This window comes from Triturus cristatus, chromosome 5_1, assembly GCF_964204655.1.
Source record: "Triturus cristatus chromosome 5_1, aTriCri1.1, whole genome shotgun sequence".
NCBI classification, from domain to species: Eukaryota; Metazoa; Chordata; class Amphibia; order Caudata; family Salamandridae; genus Triturus; species Triturus cristatus.
In genome coordinates, this window is record NC_140587.1 from 924,011,901 (window position 1) to 924,029,996 (window position 18,096).

At 33.4% G+C, this 18,096-nt stretch overlaps 13 non-coding genes across 13 annotated transcripts; all 13 read left to right on the forward strand.

Annotated features, from left to right (window-relative positions):
• The first annotated feature begins 2,363 nt into the window (after positions 1-2,363).
• TRNAI-AAU (transfer RNA isoleucine (anticodon AAU)) lies at positions 2,364-2,437 on the forward strand. Its single transcript has one exon. It is a non-coding gene; the product is annotated as a tRNA-Ile (tRNA).
• Positions 2,438-2,960: 523 nt separating this feature from the next.
• Positions 2,961-3,034, forward strand: TRNAI-AAU (transfer RNA isoleucine (anticodon AAU)). Its single transcript has one exon. It is a non-coding gene; the product is annotated as a tRNA-Ile (tRNA).
• Positions 3,035-4,148: 1,114 nt separating this feature from the next.
• Positions 4,149-4,222, forward strand: TRNAI-AAU (transfer RNA isoleucine (anticodon AAU)). Its single transcript has one exon. It is a non-coding gene; the product is annotated as a tRNA-Ile (tRNA).
• A 782-nt stretch (positions 4,223-5,004) lies between these two features.
• On the forward strand, positions 5,005-5,078 carry TRNAI-AAU (transfer RNA isoleucine (anticodon AAU)). Its single transcript has one exon. It is a non-coding gene; the product is annotated as a tRNA-Ile (tRNA).
• A 523-nt stretch (positions 5,079-5,601) lies between these two features.
• TRNAI-AAU (transfer RNA isoleucine (anticodon AAU)) lies at positions 5,602-5,675 on the forward strand. The gene has a single exon. It is a non-coding gene; the product is annotated as a tRNA-Ile (tRNA).
• A 782-nt stretch (positions 5,676-6,457) lies between these two features.
• On the forward strand, positions 6,458-6,531 carry TRNAI-AAU (transfer RNA isoleucine (anticodon AAU)). Its single transcript has one exon. It is a non-coding gene; the product is annotated as a tRNA-Ile (tRNA).
• Positions 6,532-7,054: 523 nt separating this feature from the next.
• On the forward strand, positions 7,055-7,128 carry TRNAI-AAU (transfer RNA isoleucine (anticodon AAU)). Its single transcript has one exon. It is a non-coding gene; the product is annotated as a tRNA-Ile (tRNA).
• Positions 7,129-7,645: 517 nt separating this feature from the next.
• Positions 7,646-7,719, forward strand: TRNAI-AAU (transfer RNA isoleucine (anticodon AAU)). The gene has a single exon. It is a non-coding gene; the product is annotated as a tRNA-Ile (tRNA).
• Positions 7,720-11,145: 3,426 nt separating this feature from the next.
• Positions 11,146-11,219, forward strand: TRNAI-AAU (transfer RNA isoleucine (anticodon AAU)). The gene has a single exon. It is a non-coding gene; the product is annotated as a tRNA-Ile (tRNA).
• Positions 11,220-12,598: 1,379 nt separating this feature from the next.
• On the forward strand, positions 12,599-12,672 carry TRNAI-AAU (transfer RNA isoleucine (anticodon AAU)). The gene has a single exon. It is a non-coding gene; the product is annotated as a tRNA-Ile (tRNA).
• A 1,120-nt stretch (positions 12,673-13,792) lies between these two features.
• TRNAI-AAU (transfer RNA isoleucine (anticodon AAU)) lies at positions 13,793-13,866 on the forward strand. Its single transcript has one exon. It is a non-coding gene; the product is annotated as a tRNA-Ile (tRNA).
• Positions 13,867-16,101: 2,235 nt separating this feature from the next.
• Positions 16,102-16,175, forward strand: TRNAI-AAU (transfer RNA isoleucine (anticodon AAU)). The gene has a single exon. It is a non-coding gene; the product is annotated as a tRNA-Ile (tRNA).
• Positions 16,176-16,698: 523 nt separating this feature from the next.
• On the forward strand, positions 16,699-16,772 carry TRNAI-AAU (transfer RNA isoleucine (anticodon AAU)). The gene has a single exon. It is a non-coding gene; the product is annotated as a tRNA-Ile (tRNA).
• Positions 16,773-18,096: the final 1,324 nt, after the last annotated feature.

Genomic DNA, 18,096 nt, shown 5'->3' on the forward strand with positions numbered 1-18,096 from the left:
TCACTGACATTAGCAATTCTTCATATGCTTGTCCCCCAGCCCAGCACAAACGGTGGCCTGTTAGCTCAGTTGGTTAGAGCGTGGTGTTAATAACGCCAAGGTCACAGGTTCGATCCCTGTACAGGCCAAGTTTCTGTGTTCAATAAAAGATGCTTTTTCTTGTGTCTCTTTGTTATCTGTATATCTCTTTGGAGCAAGAGCTGCTAGAATGATTAGTTGAATCAATTTGATATAGATGTGGAATTATATATTAATGTTAAAGTGCCTTGAACATCCATTAATGGTTCAAAGTTCTAACACTAAGTAATTAATCTCCCATTTATTACAAGTAATTAAGGAAAGTCTAGTTTTGATTTTTTGATAATGCTTAAAGACACCATGAATGTAAACAGCTGAATATAAGATTTCCATCTATCTCGGGTTAACAATCAGTAGCACTTCATCATCTGTTATTTCTTCAGTAGTATGCTATAAATATAGTAAGCCTATTATCTGATTCTGTTAGAACATGAAGTTAAAAATGCCAAGAACATACTTTCTACCACTCTCCAAGCAAACACTTAACGCTGCTTTAATGTTGAAATAAATGCATTTTCTTCTGTATCTTGTTTAAATCTATATTTCCTTTGAGCAGAAGCTGATAGAATGAGTAGATGAATTAATTTAATATAGATGATGAACTGTTATTTATTGCTAAACCACATGGAAAATACATTAATAGTTCTAAGTTTTAACACTAAGAATGAAAATCTCATTTGTATTGATTATTTTGTGATATTTGTTTCTTCATGTCGATAATATATAAATATACCTTATGGGTAAACAGCTGAAAATAAGCTTTCAAACTATCTGGGGTTCACTGACATTAGCAATTCTTCATATGCTTGTCCCCCAGCCCAGCACGAACGGCGGCCTGTTAGCTCAGTTGGTTAGAGCGTGGTGCTAATAACGCCAATGTCACAGGTTCGATCCCTGTACAGGCCAAGTTTCTGTGTTAAATAAAAGAAGCTTTTTCTTCTGTCTCTTTGTTATCTGTATATCTCTTTGGAGCAAGAGCTGCTAGAATCATTAGTTGAATCAATTTGATATAGATGTGGAATTATATATTAATGTTAAAGTGCCTTGAACATCCATTAATGGTTGTAAGTTCTAACACTAAGTAACTAAATCTCTCATTTATTACAAGCATTTTCTTCTGTCTGATGTTTATCTCTATATTTCCTTTGAGCAGGAGCTGATAGAATGAGTAGATGAATTAATTTAATATAGATGATGAACTGTTATTTATTGCTACACCACATGGAAAATACATTAATGGTTCTAAGTTTTAACACTAAGATTGAAAATCTCATTTGTATTGATTTTTTTGTGATATTTGTTTCTTCATGTCGATAATATATAAATATACCTTATGGGTAAACAGCTGAAAATAAGCTTTCAAACTATCTGGGGTTCACTGACATTAGCAATTCTTCATATGCTTGTCCCCCAGCCCAGCACGAACGGCGGCCTGTTAGCTCAGTTGGTTAGAGCGTGGTGCTAATAACGCCAAGGTCACAGGTTCGATCCCTGTGCAGGCCAAGTTTCTGTGTTCAATAAAAGATGCTTTTTCTTGTGTCTCTTTGTTATCTGTATATCTCTTTGGAGCAAGAGCTGCTAGAATGATTAGTTGAATCAATTTGATATAGATGTGGAATTATATATTAATGTTAAAGTGCCTTGAACATCCATTAATGGTTCAAAGTTCTAACACTAAGTAATTAATCTCCCATTTATTACAAGTAATTTAGGAAAGTCTAGTTTTGATTTTTTGATAATGCTTAAAGACACCATGAATGTAAACAGCTGAATATAAGATTTCCATCTATCTCGGGTTAACAATCAGTAGCACTTCATCATCTGTTATTTCTTCAGTAGTATGCTATAAATATAGTAAGCCTATTATCTGATTCTGTTAGAACATGAAGTTAAAAATGCCAAGAACATACTTTCTACCACTCTCCAAGCAAACACTTAACGCTGCTTTAATGTTGAAATAAATGCATTTTCTTCTGTATCTTGTTTAAATCTATATTTCCTTTGAGCAGAAGCTGATAGAATGAGTAGATGAATTAATTTAATATAGATGATGAACTGTTATTTATTGCTAAACCACATAGAACATACATTAATGGTTCTAAGTTTTAACACTAAGAATGAAAATCTCATTTGTATTGATTTTTTTGTGATATTTGTTTCTTCATGTCGATAATATATAAATATACCTTATGGGTAAACAGCTGAAAATAAGCTTTCAAACTATCTGGGGTTCACTGACATTAGCAGTTCTTCATATGCTTGTCCCCCAGCCCAGCACGAACAGCGGCCTGTTAGCTCAGTTGGTTAGAGCGTGGTGCTAATAACGCCAAGGTCACAGGTTCGATCCCTGTACAGGCCAAGTTTCTGTGTTAAATAAAAGATGCTTTTTCTTCTGTCTCTTTGTTAACTGTATATCTCTTTGGAGCAAGAGCTGCTAGAATCATTAGTTGAATCAATTTGATATAGATGTGGAATTATATATTAATGTTAAAGTGCCTTGAACATCCATTAATGGTTGTAAGTTCTAACACTAAGTAACTAAATCTCTCATTTATTACAAGCATTTTCTTCTGTCTGATGTTTATCTCTATATTTCCTTTGAGCAGGAGCTGATAGAATGAGTAGATGAATTAATTTAATATAGATGATGAACTGTTATTTATTGCTAAACCACATAGAACATACATTAATGGTTCTAAGTTTTAACACTAAGAATGAAAATCTCATTTGTATTGATTTTTTTGTGATATTTGTTTCTTCATGTCGATAATATATAAATATACCTTATGGGTAAACAGCTGAAAATAAGCTTTCAAACTATCTGGGGTTCACTGACATTAGCAGTTCTTCATATGCTTGTCCCCCAGCCCAGCACGAACAGCGGCCTGTTAGCTCAGTTGGTTAGAGCGTGGTGCTAATAACGCCAAGGTCACAGGTTCGATCCCTGTACAGGCCAAGTTTCTGTGTTAAATAAAAGATGCTTTTTCTTCTGTCTCTTTGTTATCTGTATATCTCTTTGGAGCAAGAGCTGCTAGAATCATTAGTTGAATCAATTTGATATAGATGTGGAATTATATATTAATGTTAAAGTGCCTTGAACATCCATTAATGGTTGTAAGTTCTAACACTAAGTAACTAAATCTCTCATTTATTACAAGCATTTTCTTCTGTCTGATGTTTATCTCTATATTTCCTTTGAGCAGGAGCTGATAGAATGAGTAGATGAATTAATTTAATATAGATGATGAACTGTTATTTATTGCTAAACCACATGGAAAATACATTAATGGTTCTAAGTTTTAACACTAAGATTGAAAATCTCATTTGTATTGATTTTTTTGTGATATTTGTTTCTTCATGTCGATAATATATAAATATACCTTATGGGTAAACAGCTGAAAATAAGCTTTCAAACTATCTGGGGTTCACTGACATTAGCAGTTCTGCATATGCTTGTCCCCCAGCACAGCACGAACGGCGGCCTGTTAGCTCAGTTGGTTAGAGCGTGGTGCTAATAACGCCAAGGTCACAGGTTCGATCCCTGTACAGGGCAAGTTTCTGTGTTAAAAAAAAGATGCTTTTTCTTGTGTCTCTTTGTTAACTGTATATCTCTTTGGAGCAAGAGCTACTAGTAGTTGAATCAATTTGATATAGATGTGGAATTATATATTAATGTTAAAGTGCCTTGAACATCCATTAATGGTTGTAAGTTCTAACACTAAGTAACTAAATCTCTCATTTATTACAAGCATTTTCTTCTGTCTGATGTTTATCTCTATATTTCCTTTGAGCAGGAGCTGATAGAATGAGTAGATGAATTAATTTAATATAGATGATGAACTGTTATTTATTGCTAAACCACATGGAAAATACAAAAAATTTTCTAAGTTTTAACACTAAGATTGAAAATCTCATTTGTATTGATTTTTTTGTGATATTTGTTTCTTCATGTCGATAATATATAAATATACCTTATGGGTAAACAGCTGAAAATAAGCTTTCAAACTATCTGGGGTTCACTGACATTAGCAATTCTTCAAATGCTTGTCCCCCAGCCCAGCACGAACAGCGGCCTGTTAGCTCAGTTGGTTAGAGCGTGGTGCTAATAACGCCAAGGTCACAGGTTCGATCCCTGTACAGGCCAAGTTTCTGTGTTAAATAAAAGATGCTTTTTCTTCTGTCTCTTTGTTATCTGTATATCTCTTTGGAGCAAGAGCTGCTAGAATCATTAGTTGAATCAATTTGATATAGATGTGGAATTATATATTAATGTTAAAGTGCCTTGAACACCCATTAATGGTTCAAAGTTCTAACACTAAGTAATTAATCTCCCATTTATTACAAGTAATTTAGGAAAGTCTAGTTTTGATTTTTTGATAATGCTTAAAGACACCATGAATGTAAACAGCTGAATATAAGATTTCCATCTATCTCGGGTTAACAATCAGTAGCACTTCATCATCTGTTATTTCTTCAGTAGTATGCTATAAATATAGTAAGCCTATTATCTGATTCTGTTAGAACATGAAGTTAAAAATGCCAAGAACATACTTTCGACCACTCTCCAAGCAAACACTTAACGCTGCTTTAATGTTGAAATAAATGCATTTTCTTCTGTATCTTGTTTAAATCTATATTTCCTTTGAGCAGAAGCTGATAGAATGAGTAGATGAATTAATTTAATATAGATGATGAACTGTTATTTATTGCTAAACCACATGGAAAATACATTAATGGTTCTAAGTTTTAACACTAAGAATGAAAATCTCATTTGTATTGATTTTTTTGTGATATTTGTTTCTTCATGTCGATAATATATAAATATACCTTATGGGTAAACAGCTGAAAAAAGGCTTTCAAACTATCTGGGGTTCACTGACATTACCACTTCTTCATATGCTTGTCCCCCAGCCCAGCATGAACAGCGGCCTGTTAGCTCAGTTGGTTAGAGCGTGGTGCTAATAACGCCAAGGTCACAGGTTCGATCCCTGTACAGGCCAAGTTTCTGTGTTAAATAAAAGATGCTTTTTCTTCTGTCTCTTTGTTATCTGTATATCTCTTTGGAGCAAGAGCTGCTAGAATCATTAGTTGAATCAATTTGATATAGATGTGGAATTATATATTAATGTTAAAGTGCCTTGAACATCCATTAATGGTTGTAAGTTCTAACACTAAGTAACTAAATCTCTCATTTATTACAAGCATTTTCTTCTGTCTGATGTTTATCTCTATATTTCCTTTGAGCAGAAGCTGATAGAATGAGTAGATGAATTAATTTAATATAGATGATAAACTGTTATTTATTGCTAAACCACATAGAAAATACATTAATGGTTCTAAGTTTTAACACTAAGAATGAAAATCTCATTTGTATTGATTTTTTTGTGATATTTGTTTCTTCATGTCGATAATATATAAATATACCTTATGGGTAAACAGCTGAAAATAAGCTTACAAACTATCTGGGGTTCACTGACATTTGCAATTCTTCATATGCTTGTCCCCCAGCCCAGCACGAACGGCGGCCTGTTAGCTCAGTTGGTTAGAGCGTGGTGCTAATAACGCCAAGGTCACAGGTTCGATCCCTGTACAGGCCAAGTTTCTGTGGTCAATAAAAGATGCTTTTTCTTGTGTCTCTTTGTTATCTGTATATCTCTTTGGAGCAAGAGCTGCTAGAATGATTAGTTGAATCAATTTGATATAGATGTGGAATTATATATTAATGTTAAAGTGCCTTGAACATCCATTAATGGTTCAAAGTTCTAACACTAAGTAATTAATCTCCCATTTATTACAAGTAATTTAGGAAAGTCTAGTTTTGATTTTTTGATAATGCTTAAAGACACCATGAATGTAAACAGCTGAATATAAGATTTCCATCTATCTCGGGTTAACAATCAGTAGCACTTCATCATCTGTTATTTCTTCAGTAGTATGCTATAAATATAGTAAGCCTATTATCTGATTCTGTTAGAACATGAAGTTAAAAATGCCAAGAACATACTTTCTACCACTCTCCAAGCAAACACTTAACGCTGCTTTAATGTTGAAATAGATGCATTTTCTTCTGTCTGATGTTTATCTCTATATTTCCTTTGAGCAGGAGCTGATAGAATGAGTAGATGAATTAATTTAATATAGATGATGAACTGTTATTTAGTGCTAAACCACATGGAAAATACATTAATGGTTCTAAGTTTTAACACTAAGATTGAAAATCTCATTTGTATTGATTTTTTTGTGATATTTGTTTCTTCATGTCGATAATATATAAATATACCTTATGGGTAAACAGCTGAAAATAAGCTTTCAAACTATCTGGGGTTCACTGACATTAGCAATTCTTCATATGCTTGTCCCCCAGCCCAGCACGAGCGGCGGCCTGTTAGCTCAGTTGGTTAGAGCGTGGTGCTAATAACGCCAAGGTCACAGGTTCGATCCCTGTACAGGCCAAGTTTCTGTGTTAAATAAACGATGCTTTTTCTTCTGTCTCTTTGTTATCTGTATATCTCTTTGGAGCAAGAGCTGCTAGAATCATTAGTTGAATCAATTTGATATAGATGTGGAATTATATATTAATGTTAAAGTGCCTTGAACATCCATTAATGGTTGTAAGTTCTAACACTAAGTAACTAAATCTCTCATTTATTACAAGCATTTTTTTCTGTCTGATGTTTATCTCTATATTTCCTTTGAGCAGGAGCTGATAGAATGAGTAGATGAATTAATTTAATATAGATGATGAACTGTTATTTATTGCTAAACCACATAGAACATACATTAATGGTTCTAAGTTTTAACACTAAGAATGAAAATCTCATTTGTATTGATTTTTTTGTGATATTTGTTTCTTCATGTCGATAATATATAAATATACCTTATGGGTAAACAGCTGAAAATAAGCTTTCAAACTATCTGGGGTTCACTGACATTAGCAGTTCTGCATATGCTTGTCCCCCAGCACAGAACGAACGGCGGCCTGTTAGCTCAGTTGGTTAGAGCGTGGTGCTAATAACGCCAAGGTCACAGGTTCGATCCCTGTACAGGCCAAGTTTCTGTGTTAAAAAAAAGATGCTTTTTCTTGTGTCTCTTTGTTAACTGTATATCTCTTTGGAGCAAGAGCTGCTAGTAGTTGAATCAATTTGATATAGATGTGGAATTATATATTAATGTTAAAGTGCCTTGAACATCCATTAATGGTTGTAAGTTCTAACACTAAGTAACTAAATCTCTCATTTATTACAAGCATTTTCTTCTGTCTGATGTTTATCTCTATATTTCCTTTGAGCAGGAGCTGATAGAATGAGTAGATGAATTAATTTAATATAGATGATGAACTGTTATTTATTGCTAAACCACATGGAAAATACATTAATGGTTCTAAGTTTTAACACTAAGATTGAAAATCTCATTTGTATTGATTTTTTTGTGATATTTGTTTCTTCATGTCGATAATATATAAATATACCTTATGGGTAAACAGCTGAAAATAAGCTTTCAAACTATCTGGGGTTCACTGACATTCGCAATTCTTCATATGCTTGTCCCCCAGCCCAGCACGAACAGCGGCCTGTTAGCTCAGTTGGTTAGAGCGTGGTGCTAATAACGCCAAGGTCACAGGTTCGATCCCTGTACAGGCCAAGTTTCTGTGTTAAATAAAAGATGCTTTTTCTTGTGTCTCTTTGTTATCTGTATATCTCTTTGGAGCAAGAGCTGCTAGAATCATTAGTTGAATCAATTTGATATAGATGTGGAATTATATATTAATGTTAAAGTGCCTTGAACACCCATTAATGGTTCAAAGTTCTAACACTAAGTAATTAATCTCCCATTTATTACAAGTAATTTAGGAAAGTCTAGTTTTGATTTTTTGATAATGCTTAAAGACACCATGAATGTAAACAGCTGAATATAAGATTTCCATCTATCTCGGGTTAACAATCAGTAGCACTTCATCATCTGTTATTTCTTCAGTAGTATGCTATAAATATAGTAAGCCTATTATCTGATTCTGTTAGAACATGAAGTTAAAAATGCCAAGAACATACTTTCTACCACTCTCCAAGCAAACACTTAACGCTGCTTTAATGTTGAAATAGATGCATTTTCTTCTGTATCTTGTTTAAATCTATATTTCCTTTGAGCAGAAGCTGATAGAATGAGTAGATGAATTAATTTAATATAGATTATGAACTGTTATTTATTGCTAAACCACATGGAAAATACATTAATGGTTCTAAGTTTTAACACTAAGATTGAAAATCTCATTTGTATTGATTTTTTTGTGATATTTGTTTCTTCATGTCGATAATATATAAATATACCTTATGGGTAAACAGCTGAAAATAAGCTTTCAAACTATCTGGGGTTCACTGACATTACCACTTCTTCATATGCTTGTCCCCCAGCCCAGCACGAACAGCGGCCTGTTAGCTCATTTGGTTAGAGCGTGGTGCTAATAACGCCAAGGTCACAGGTTCGATCCCTGTACAGGCCAAGTTTCTGTGTTAAATAAAAGATGCTTTTTCTTCTGTCTCTTTGTTATCTGTATATCTCTTTGGAGCAAGAGCTGCTAGAATCATTAGTTGAATCAATTTGATATAGATGTGGAATTATATATTAATGTTAAAGTGCCTTGAACATCCATTAATGGTTGTAAGTTCTAACACTAAGTAACTAAATCTCTCATTTATTACAAGCATTTTCTTCTGTCTGATGTTTATCTCTATATTTCCTTTGAGCAGAAGCTGATAGAATGAGTAGATGAATTAATTTAATATAGATGATAAACTGTTATTTATTGCTAAACCACATAGAAAATACATTAATGGTTCTAAGTTTTAACACTAAGAATGAAAATCTCATTTGTATTGATTTTTTTGTGATATTTGTTTCTTCATGTCGATAATATATAAATATACCTTATGGGTAAACAGCTGAAAATAAGCTTTCAAACTATCTGGGGTTCACTGACATTAGCAATTCTTCATATGCTTGTCCCCCAGCCCAGCACGAACGGCGGCCTGTTAGCTCAGTTGGTTAGAGCGTGGTGCTAATAATGCCAAGGTCACAGGTTCGATCCCTGTACAGGCCAAGTTTCTGTGTTAAAAAAAAGATGCTTTTTCTTGTGTCTCTTTGTTAACTGTATATCTCTTTGGAGCAAGAGCTGCTAGAATCATTAGTTGAATCAATTTGATATAGATGTGGAATTATATATTAATGTTAAAGTGCCTTGAACATCCATTAATGGTTGTAAGTTCTAACACTAAGTAACTAAATCTCTCATTTATTACAAGCATTTTCTTCTGTCTGATGTTTATCTCTATATTTCCTTTGAGCAGGAGCTGATAGAATGAGTAGATGAATTAATTTAATATAGATGATGAACTGTTATTTATTGCTAAACCACATAGAACATACATTAATGGTTCTAAGTTTTAACACTAAGAATGAAAATCTCATTTGTATTGATTTTTTTGTGATATTTGTTTCTTCATGTCGATAATATATAAATATACCTTATGGGTAAACAGCTGAAAATAAGCTTTCAAACTATCTGGGGTTCACTGACATTAGCAATTCTTCATATGCTTGTCCCCCATGACTGTGCACACAGTGGCCTGTTAGCTCAGTTGGTTAGAGCGTGGTGCTAATAATGCCAAGGTCACAGGTTCGATCCCTGTACATGCCAGGTGTCTGAGTTAAAAGAAAGCTTTTTCTTATCTCTCATTGTTAACTGTATACCTCTTTGGAGCAAGAGCTGCTAGAAAGATTCGATTAATACATTTTATATAGATGTGGAATTACATATTAATGTTAAAGTGCCTTGAACATCCATTAATGGTTCAAAGTTCTAACACTAAGTAATTAATCTCCCATTTATTACAAGTAATTTAGGAAAGTCTAGTTTTGATTTTTTGATAATGCTTAAAGACACCATGAATGTAAACAGCTGAATATAAGATTTCCATCTATCTCGGGTTAACAATCAGTAGCACTTCATCATCTGTTATTTCTTCAGTAGTATGCTATAAATATAGTAAGCCTATTATCTGATTCTGTTAGAACATGAAGTTAAAAATGCCAAGAACATACTTTCTACCACTCTCCAAGAAAACACTTAACGCTGCTTTAATGTTGAAATAGATGCATTTTCTTCTGTATCTTGTTTAAATCTATATTTCCTTTGAGCAGAAGCTGATAGAATGAGTAGATGAATTAATTTAATATAGATGATGAACTGTTATTTATTGCTAAACCACATGGAAAATACATTAATGGTTCTAAGTTTTAACACTAAGATTGAAAATCTCATTTGTATTGATTTTTTTGTGATATTTGTTTCTTCATGTCGATAATACATAAATATACCTTATGGGTAAACAGCTGAAAATAAGCTTTCAAACTATCTGGGGTTCACTGACATTAGCAATTCTTCATATGCTTGTCCCCCAGCCCAGCACGAACGGCGGCCTGTTAGCTCAGTTGGTTAGAGCGTGGTGCTAATAACGCCAATGTCACAGGTTCGATCCCTGTACAGGCCAAGTTTCTGTGTTAAATAAAAGAAGCTTTTTCTTCTGTCTCTTTGTTATCTGTATATCTCTTTGGAGCAAGAGCTGCTAGAATCATTAGTTGAATCAATTTGATATAGATGTGGAATTATATATTAATGTTAAAGTGCCTTGAACATCCATTAATGGTTGTAAGTTCTAACACTAAGTAACTAAATCTCTCATTTATTACAAGCATTTTCTTCTGTCTGATGTTTATCTCTATATTTTCTTTGAGCAGGAGCTGATAGAATGAGTAGATGAATTAATTTAATATAGATGATGAACTGTTATTTATTGCTAAACCACATGGAAAATACATTAATGGTTCTAAGTTTTAACACTAAGATTGAAAATCTCATTTGTATTGATTTTTTTGTGATATTTGTTTCTTCATGTCGATAATATATAAATATACCTTATGGGTAAAGAGCTGAAAATAAGCTTTCAAACTATCTGGGGTTCACTGACATTAGCAATTCTTCATATGCTTGTCCCCCAGCCCAGCACGAACGGCGGCCTGTTAGCTCAGTTGGTTAGAGCGTGGTGCTAATAACGCCAAGGTCACAGGTTCGATCCCTGTACAGGCCAAGTTTCTGTGTTCAATAAAAGATGCTTTTTCTTGTGTCTCTTTGTTATCTGTATATCTCTTTGGAGCAAGAGCTGCTAGAATGATTAGTTGAATCAATTTGATATAGATGTGGAATTATATATTAATGTTAAAGTGCCTTGAACATCCATTAATGGTTCAAAGTTCTAACACTAAGTAATTAATCTGCCATTTATTACAAGTAATTTAGGAAAGTCTAGTTTTGATTTTTTGATAATGCTTAAAGACACCATGAATGTAAACAGCTGAATATAAGATTTCCATCTATCTCGGATTAACAATCAGTAGCACTTCATCATCTGTTATTTCTTCAGTAGTATGCTATAAATATAGTAAGCCTATTATCTGATTCTGTTAGAACATGAAGTTAAAAATGCCAAGAACATACTTTCTACCACTCTCCAAGCAAACACTTAACGCTGCTTTAATGTTGAAATAAATGCATTTTCTTCTGTATCTTGTTTAAATCTATATTTCCTTTGAGCAGAAGCTGATAGAATGAGTAGATGAATTAATTTAATATAGATGATGAACTGTTATTTATTGCTAAACCACATGGAAAATACATTAATGGTTCTAAGTTTTAACACTAAGAATGAAAATCTCATTTGTATTGATTTTTTTGTGATATTTGTTTCTTCATGTCGATAATATATAAATATACCTTATGGGTAAACAGCTGAAAATAAGCTTTCAAACTATCTGGGGTTCACTGACATTAGCAGTTCTTCATATGCTTGTCCCCCAGCCCAGCACGAACAGCGGCCTGTTAGCTCAGTTGGTTGGAGCGTGGTGCTAATAACGCCAAGGTCACAGGTTCGATCCCTGTACAGGCCAAGTTTCTGTGTTAAATAAAAGATGCTTTTTCTTCTGTCTCTTTGTTATCTGTATATCTCTTTGGAGCAAGAGCTGCTAGAATCATTAGTTGAATCAATTTGATATAGATGTGGAATTATATATTAATGTTAAAGTGCCTTGAACATCCATTAATGGTTGTAAGTTCTAACACTAAGTAACTAAATCTCTCATTTATTACAAGCATTTTCTTCTGTCTGATGTTTATCTCTATATTTCCTTTGAGCAGAAGCTGATAGAATGAGTAGATGAATTAATTTAATATAGATGATAAACTGTTATTTATTGCTAAACCACATAGAAAATACATTAATGGTTCTAAGTTTTAACACTAAGAATGAAAATCTCATTTGTATTGATTTTTTTGTGATATTTGTTTCTTCATGTCGATAATATATAAATATACCTTATGGGTAAACAGCTGAAAATAAGCTTTCAAACTATCTGGGGTTCACTGACATTAGCAATTCTTCATATGCTTGTCCCCCAGCCCAGCACGAACGGCGGCCTGTTAGCTCAGTTGGTTAGAGCGTGGTGCTAATAACGCCAAGGTCACAGGTTCGATCCCTGTACAGGCCAAGTTTCTGTGTTAAAAAAAAGATGCTTTTTCTTGTGTCTCTTTGTTAACTGTATATCTCTTTGGAGCAAGAGCTGCTAGAATCATTAGTTGAATCAATTTGATATAGATGTGGAATTATATCTTAATGTTAAAGTGCCTTGAACATCCATTAATGGTTGTAAGTTCTAACACTAAGTAACTAAATCTCTCATTTATTACAAGCATTTTCTTCTGTCTGATGTTTATCTCTATATTTCCTTTGAGCAGGAGCTGATAGAATGAGTAGATGAATTAATTTAATATAGATAATGAACTGTTATTTATTGCTAAACCACATAGAACATACATTAATGGTTCTAAGTTTTAACACTAAGAATGAAAATCTCATTTGTATTGATTTTTTTGTGATATTTGTTTCTTCATGTCGATAATACATAAATATACCTTATGGGTAAACAGCTGAAAATAAGCTTTCAAACTATCTGGGGTTCACTGACATTAGCAATTCTTCATATGCTTGTCCCCCAGCCCAGCACGAACGGCGGCCTGTTAGCTCAGTTGGTTAGAGCGTGGTGCTAATAACGCCAATGTCACAGGTTCGATCCCTGTACAGGCCAAGTTTCTGTGTTAAATAAAAGAAGCTTTTTCTTCTGTCTCTTTGTTATCTGTATATCTCTTTGGAGCAAGAGCTGCTAGAATCATTAGTTGAATCAATTTGATATAGATGTGGAATTATATATTAATGTTAAAGTGCCTTGAACATCCATTAATGGTTGTAAGTTCTAACACTAAGTAACTAAATCTCTCATTTATTACAAGCATTTTCTTCTGTCTGATGTTTATCTCTATATTTTCTTTGAGCAGGAGCTGATAGAATGAGTAGATGAATTAATTTAATATAGATGATGAACTGTTATTTATTGCTAAACCACATGGAAAATACATTAATGGTTCTAAGTTTTAACACTAAGATTGAAAATCTCATTTGTATTGATTTTTTTGTGATATTTGTTTCTTCATGTCGATAATATATAAATATACCTTATGGGTAAAGAGCTGAAAATAAGCTTTCAAACTATCTGGGGTTCACTGACATTAGCAATTCTTCATATGCTTGTCCCCCAGCCCAGCACGAACGGCGGCCTGTTAGCTCAGTTGGTTAGAGCGTGGTGCTAATAACGCCAAGGTCACAGGTTCGATCCCTGTACAGGCCAAGTTTCTGTGTTCAATAAAAGATGCTTTTTCTTGTGTCTCTTTGTTATCTGTATATCTCTTTGGAGCAAGAGCTGCTAGAATGATTAGTTGAATCAATTTGATATAGATGTGGAATTATATATTAATGTTAAAGTGCCTTGAACATCCATTAATGGTTCAAAGTTCTAACACTAAGTAATTAATCTCCCATTTATTACAAGTAATTAAGGAAAGTCTAGTTTTGATTTTTTGATAATGCTTAAAGACACCATGAATGTAAACAGCTGAATATAAGATTTCCATCTATCTCGGGTTAACAATCAGTAGCACTTCATCATCTGTTATTTCTTCAGTAGTATGCTATAAATATAGTAAGCCTATTATCTGATTCTGTTAGAACATGAAGTTAAAAATGCCAAGAACATACTTTCTACCACTCTCCAAGCAAACACTTAACGCTGCTTTAATGTTGAAATAAATGCATTTTCTTCTGTATCTTGTTTAAATCTATATTTCCTTTGAGCAGAAGCTGATAGAATGAGTAGATGAATTAATTTAATATAGATGATGAACTGTTATTTATTGCTAAACCACATGGAAAATACATTAATGGTTCTAAGTTTTAACACTAAGAATGAAAATCTCATTTGTATTGATTATTTTGTGATATTTGTTTCTTCATGTCGATAATATATAAATATACCTTATGGGTAAACAGCTGAAAATAAGCTTTCAAACTATCTGGGGTTCACTGACATTAGCAATTCTTCATATGCTTGTCCCCCAGCCCAGCACGAACGGCGGCCTGTTAGCTCAGTTGGTTAGAGCGTGGTGCTAATAACGCCAATGTCACAGGTTCGATCCCTGTACAGGCCAAGTTTCTGTGTTAAATAAAAGAAGCTTTTTCTTCTGTCTCTTTGTTATCTGTATATCTCTTTGGAGCAAGAGCTGCTAGAATCATTAGTTGAATCAATTTGATATAGATGTGGAATTATATATTAATGTTAAAGTGCCTTGAACATCCATTAATGGTTGTAAGTTCTAACACTAAGTAACTAAATCTCTCATTTATTACAAGCATTTTCTTCTGTCTGATGTTTATCTCTATATTTCCTTTGAGCAGAAGCTGATAGAATGAGTAGATGAATTAATTTAATATAGATGATGAACTGTTATTTATTGCTACACCACATGGAAAATACATTAATGGTTCTAAGTTTTAACACTAAGATTGAAAATCTCATTTGTATTGATTTTTTTGTGATATTTGTTTCTTCATGTCGATAATATATAAATATACCTTATGGGTAAACAGCTGAAAATAAGCTTTCAAACTATCTGGGGTTCACTGACATTAGCAATTCTTCATATGCGTGTCCCCCAGCCCAGCACGAACGGCGGCCTGTTAGCTCAGTTGGTTAGAGCGTGGTGCCAATAACGCCAAGGTCACAGGTTCGATCCCTGTACAGGCCAAGTTTCTGTGGTCAATAAAAGATGCTTTTTCTTGTGTCTCTTTGTTATCTGTATATCTCTTTGGAGCAAGAGCTGCTAGAATGATTAGTTGCATCAATTTGATATAGATGTGGAATTATATATTAATGTTAAAGTGCCTTGAACATCCATTAATGGTTCAAAGTTCTAACACTAAGTAATTAATCTCCCATTTATTACAAGTAATTTAGGAAAGTCTAGTTTTGATTTTTTGATAATGCTTAAAGACACCATGAATGTAAACAGCTGAATATAAGATTTCCATCTATCTCGGGTTAACAATCAGTAGCACTTCATCATCTGTTATTTCTTCAGTAGTATGCTATAAATATAGTAAGCCTATTATCTGATTCTGTTAGAACATGAAGTTAAAAATGCCAAGAACATACTTTCTACCACTCTCCAAGCAAACACTTAACGCTGCTTTAATGTTGAAATAAATGCATTTTCTTCTGTATCTTGTTTAAATCTATATTTCCTTTGAGCAGAAGCTGATAGAATGAGTAGATGAATTAATTTAATATAGATGATGAACTGTTATTTATTGCTAAACCACATGGAAAATACATTAATGGTTCTAAGTTTTAACACTAAGAATGAAAATCTCATTTGTATTGATTTTTTTGTGATATTTGTTTCTTCATGTCGATAATATATAAATATACCTTATGGGTAAACAGCTGAAAATAAGCTTTCAAACTATCTGGGGTTCACTGACATTACCAATTCTTCATATGCTTGTCCCCCAGCCCAGCATGAACAGCGGCCTGTTAGCTCAGTTGGTTAGAGCGTGGTGCTAATAACGCCAAGGTCACAGGTTCGATCCCTGTACAGGCCAAGTTTCTGTGTTAAATAAAAGATGCTTTTTCTTCTGTCTCTTTGTTATCTGTATATCTCTTTGGAGCAAGAGCTGCTAGAATCATTAGTTGAATCAATTTGATATAGATGTGGAATTATATATTAATGTTAAAGTGCCTTGAACATCCATTAATGGTTGTAAGTTCTAACACTAAGTAACTAAATCTCTCATTTATTAGAAGCATTTTCTTCTGTCTGATGTTTATCTCTATATTTCCTTTGAGCAGAAGCTGATAGAATGAGTAGATGAATTAATTTAATATAGATGATAAACTGTTATTTATTGCTAAACCACATAGAAAATACATTAATGGTTCTAAGTTTTAACACTAAGAATGAAAATCTCATTTGTATTGATTTTTTTGTGATATTTGTTTCTTCATGTCGATAATATATAAATATACCTTATGGGTAAACAGCTGAAAATAAGCTTTCAAACTATCTGGGCTTCACTGACATTCGCAATTCTTCATATGCTTGTCCCCCAGGCCAGCACGAACGGCGGCCTGTTAGCTCAGTTGGTTAGAGCGTGGTGCTAATAACGCCAAGGTCACAGGTTCGATCCCTGTACAGGCCAAGTTTCTGTGTTAAAAAAAAGATGCTTTTTCTTGTGTCTCTTTGTTAACTGTATATCTCTTTGGAGCAAGAGCTGCTAGAATCATTAGTTGAATCAATTTGATATAGATGTGGAATTATATATTAATGTTAAAGTGCCTTGAACATCCATTAATGGTTGTAAGTTCTAACACTAAGTAACTAACTCTCTCATTTATTACAAGCATTTTCTTCTGTCTGATGTTTATCTCTATATTTCCTTTGAGCAGGAGCTGATAGAATGAGTAGATGAATTAATTTAATATAGATAATGAACTGTTATTTATTGCTAAACCACATAGAACATACATTAATGGTTCTAAGTTTTAACACTAAGAATGAAAATCTCATTTGTATTGATTTTTTTGTGATATTTGTTTCTTCATGTCGATAATACATAAATATACCTTATGGGTAAACAGCTGAAAATAAGCTTTCAAACTATCTGGGGTTCACTGACATTAGCAATTCTTCATATGCTTGTCCCCCAGCCCAGCACGAACGGCGGCCTGTTAGCTCAGTTGGTTAGAGCGTGGTGCTAATAACGCCAATGTCACAGGTTCGATCCCTGTACAGGCCAAGTTTCTGTGTTAAATAAAAGAAGCTTTTTCTTCTGTCTCTTTGTTATCTGTATATCTCTTTGGAGCAAGAGCTGCTAGAATCATTAGTTGAATCAATTTGATATAGATGTGGAATTATATATTAATGTTAAAGTGCCTTGAACATCCATTAATGGTTGTAAGTTCTAACACTAAGTAACTAAATCTCTCATTTATTACAAGCATTTTCTTCTGTCTGATGTTTATCTCTATATTTTCTTTGAGCAGGAGCTGATAGAATGAGTAGATGAATTAATTTAATATAGATGATGAACTGTTATTTATTGCTAAACCACATGGAAAATACATTAATGGTTCTAAGTTTTAACACTAAGATTGAAAATCTCATTTGTATTGATTTTTTTGTGATATTTGTTTCTTCATGTCGATAATATATAAATATACCTTATGGGTAAAGAGCTGAAAATAAGCTTTCAAACTATCTGGGGTTCACTGACATTAGCAATTCTTCATATGCTTGTCCCCCAGCCCAGCACGAACGGCGGCCTGTTAGCTCAGTTGGTTAGAGCGTGGTGCTAATAACACCAAGGTCACAGGTTCGATCCCTGTACAGGCCAAGTTTCTGTGTTCAATAAAAGATGCTTTTTCTTGTGTCTCTTTGTTATCTGTATATCTCTTTGGAGCAAGAGCTGCTAGAATGATTAGTTGAATCAATTTGATATAGATGTGGAATTATATATTAATGTT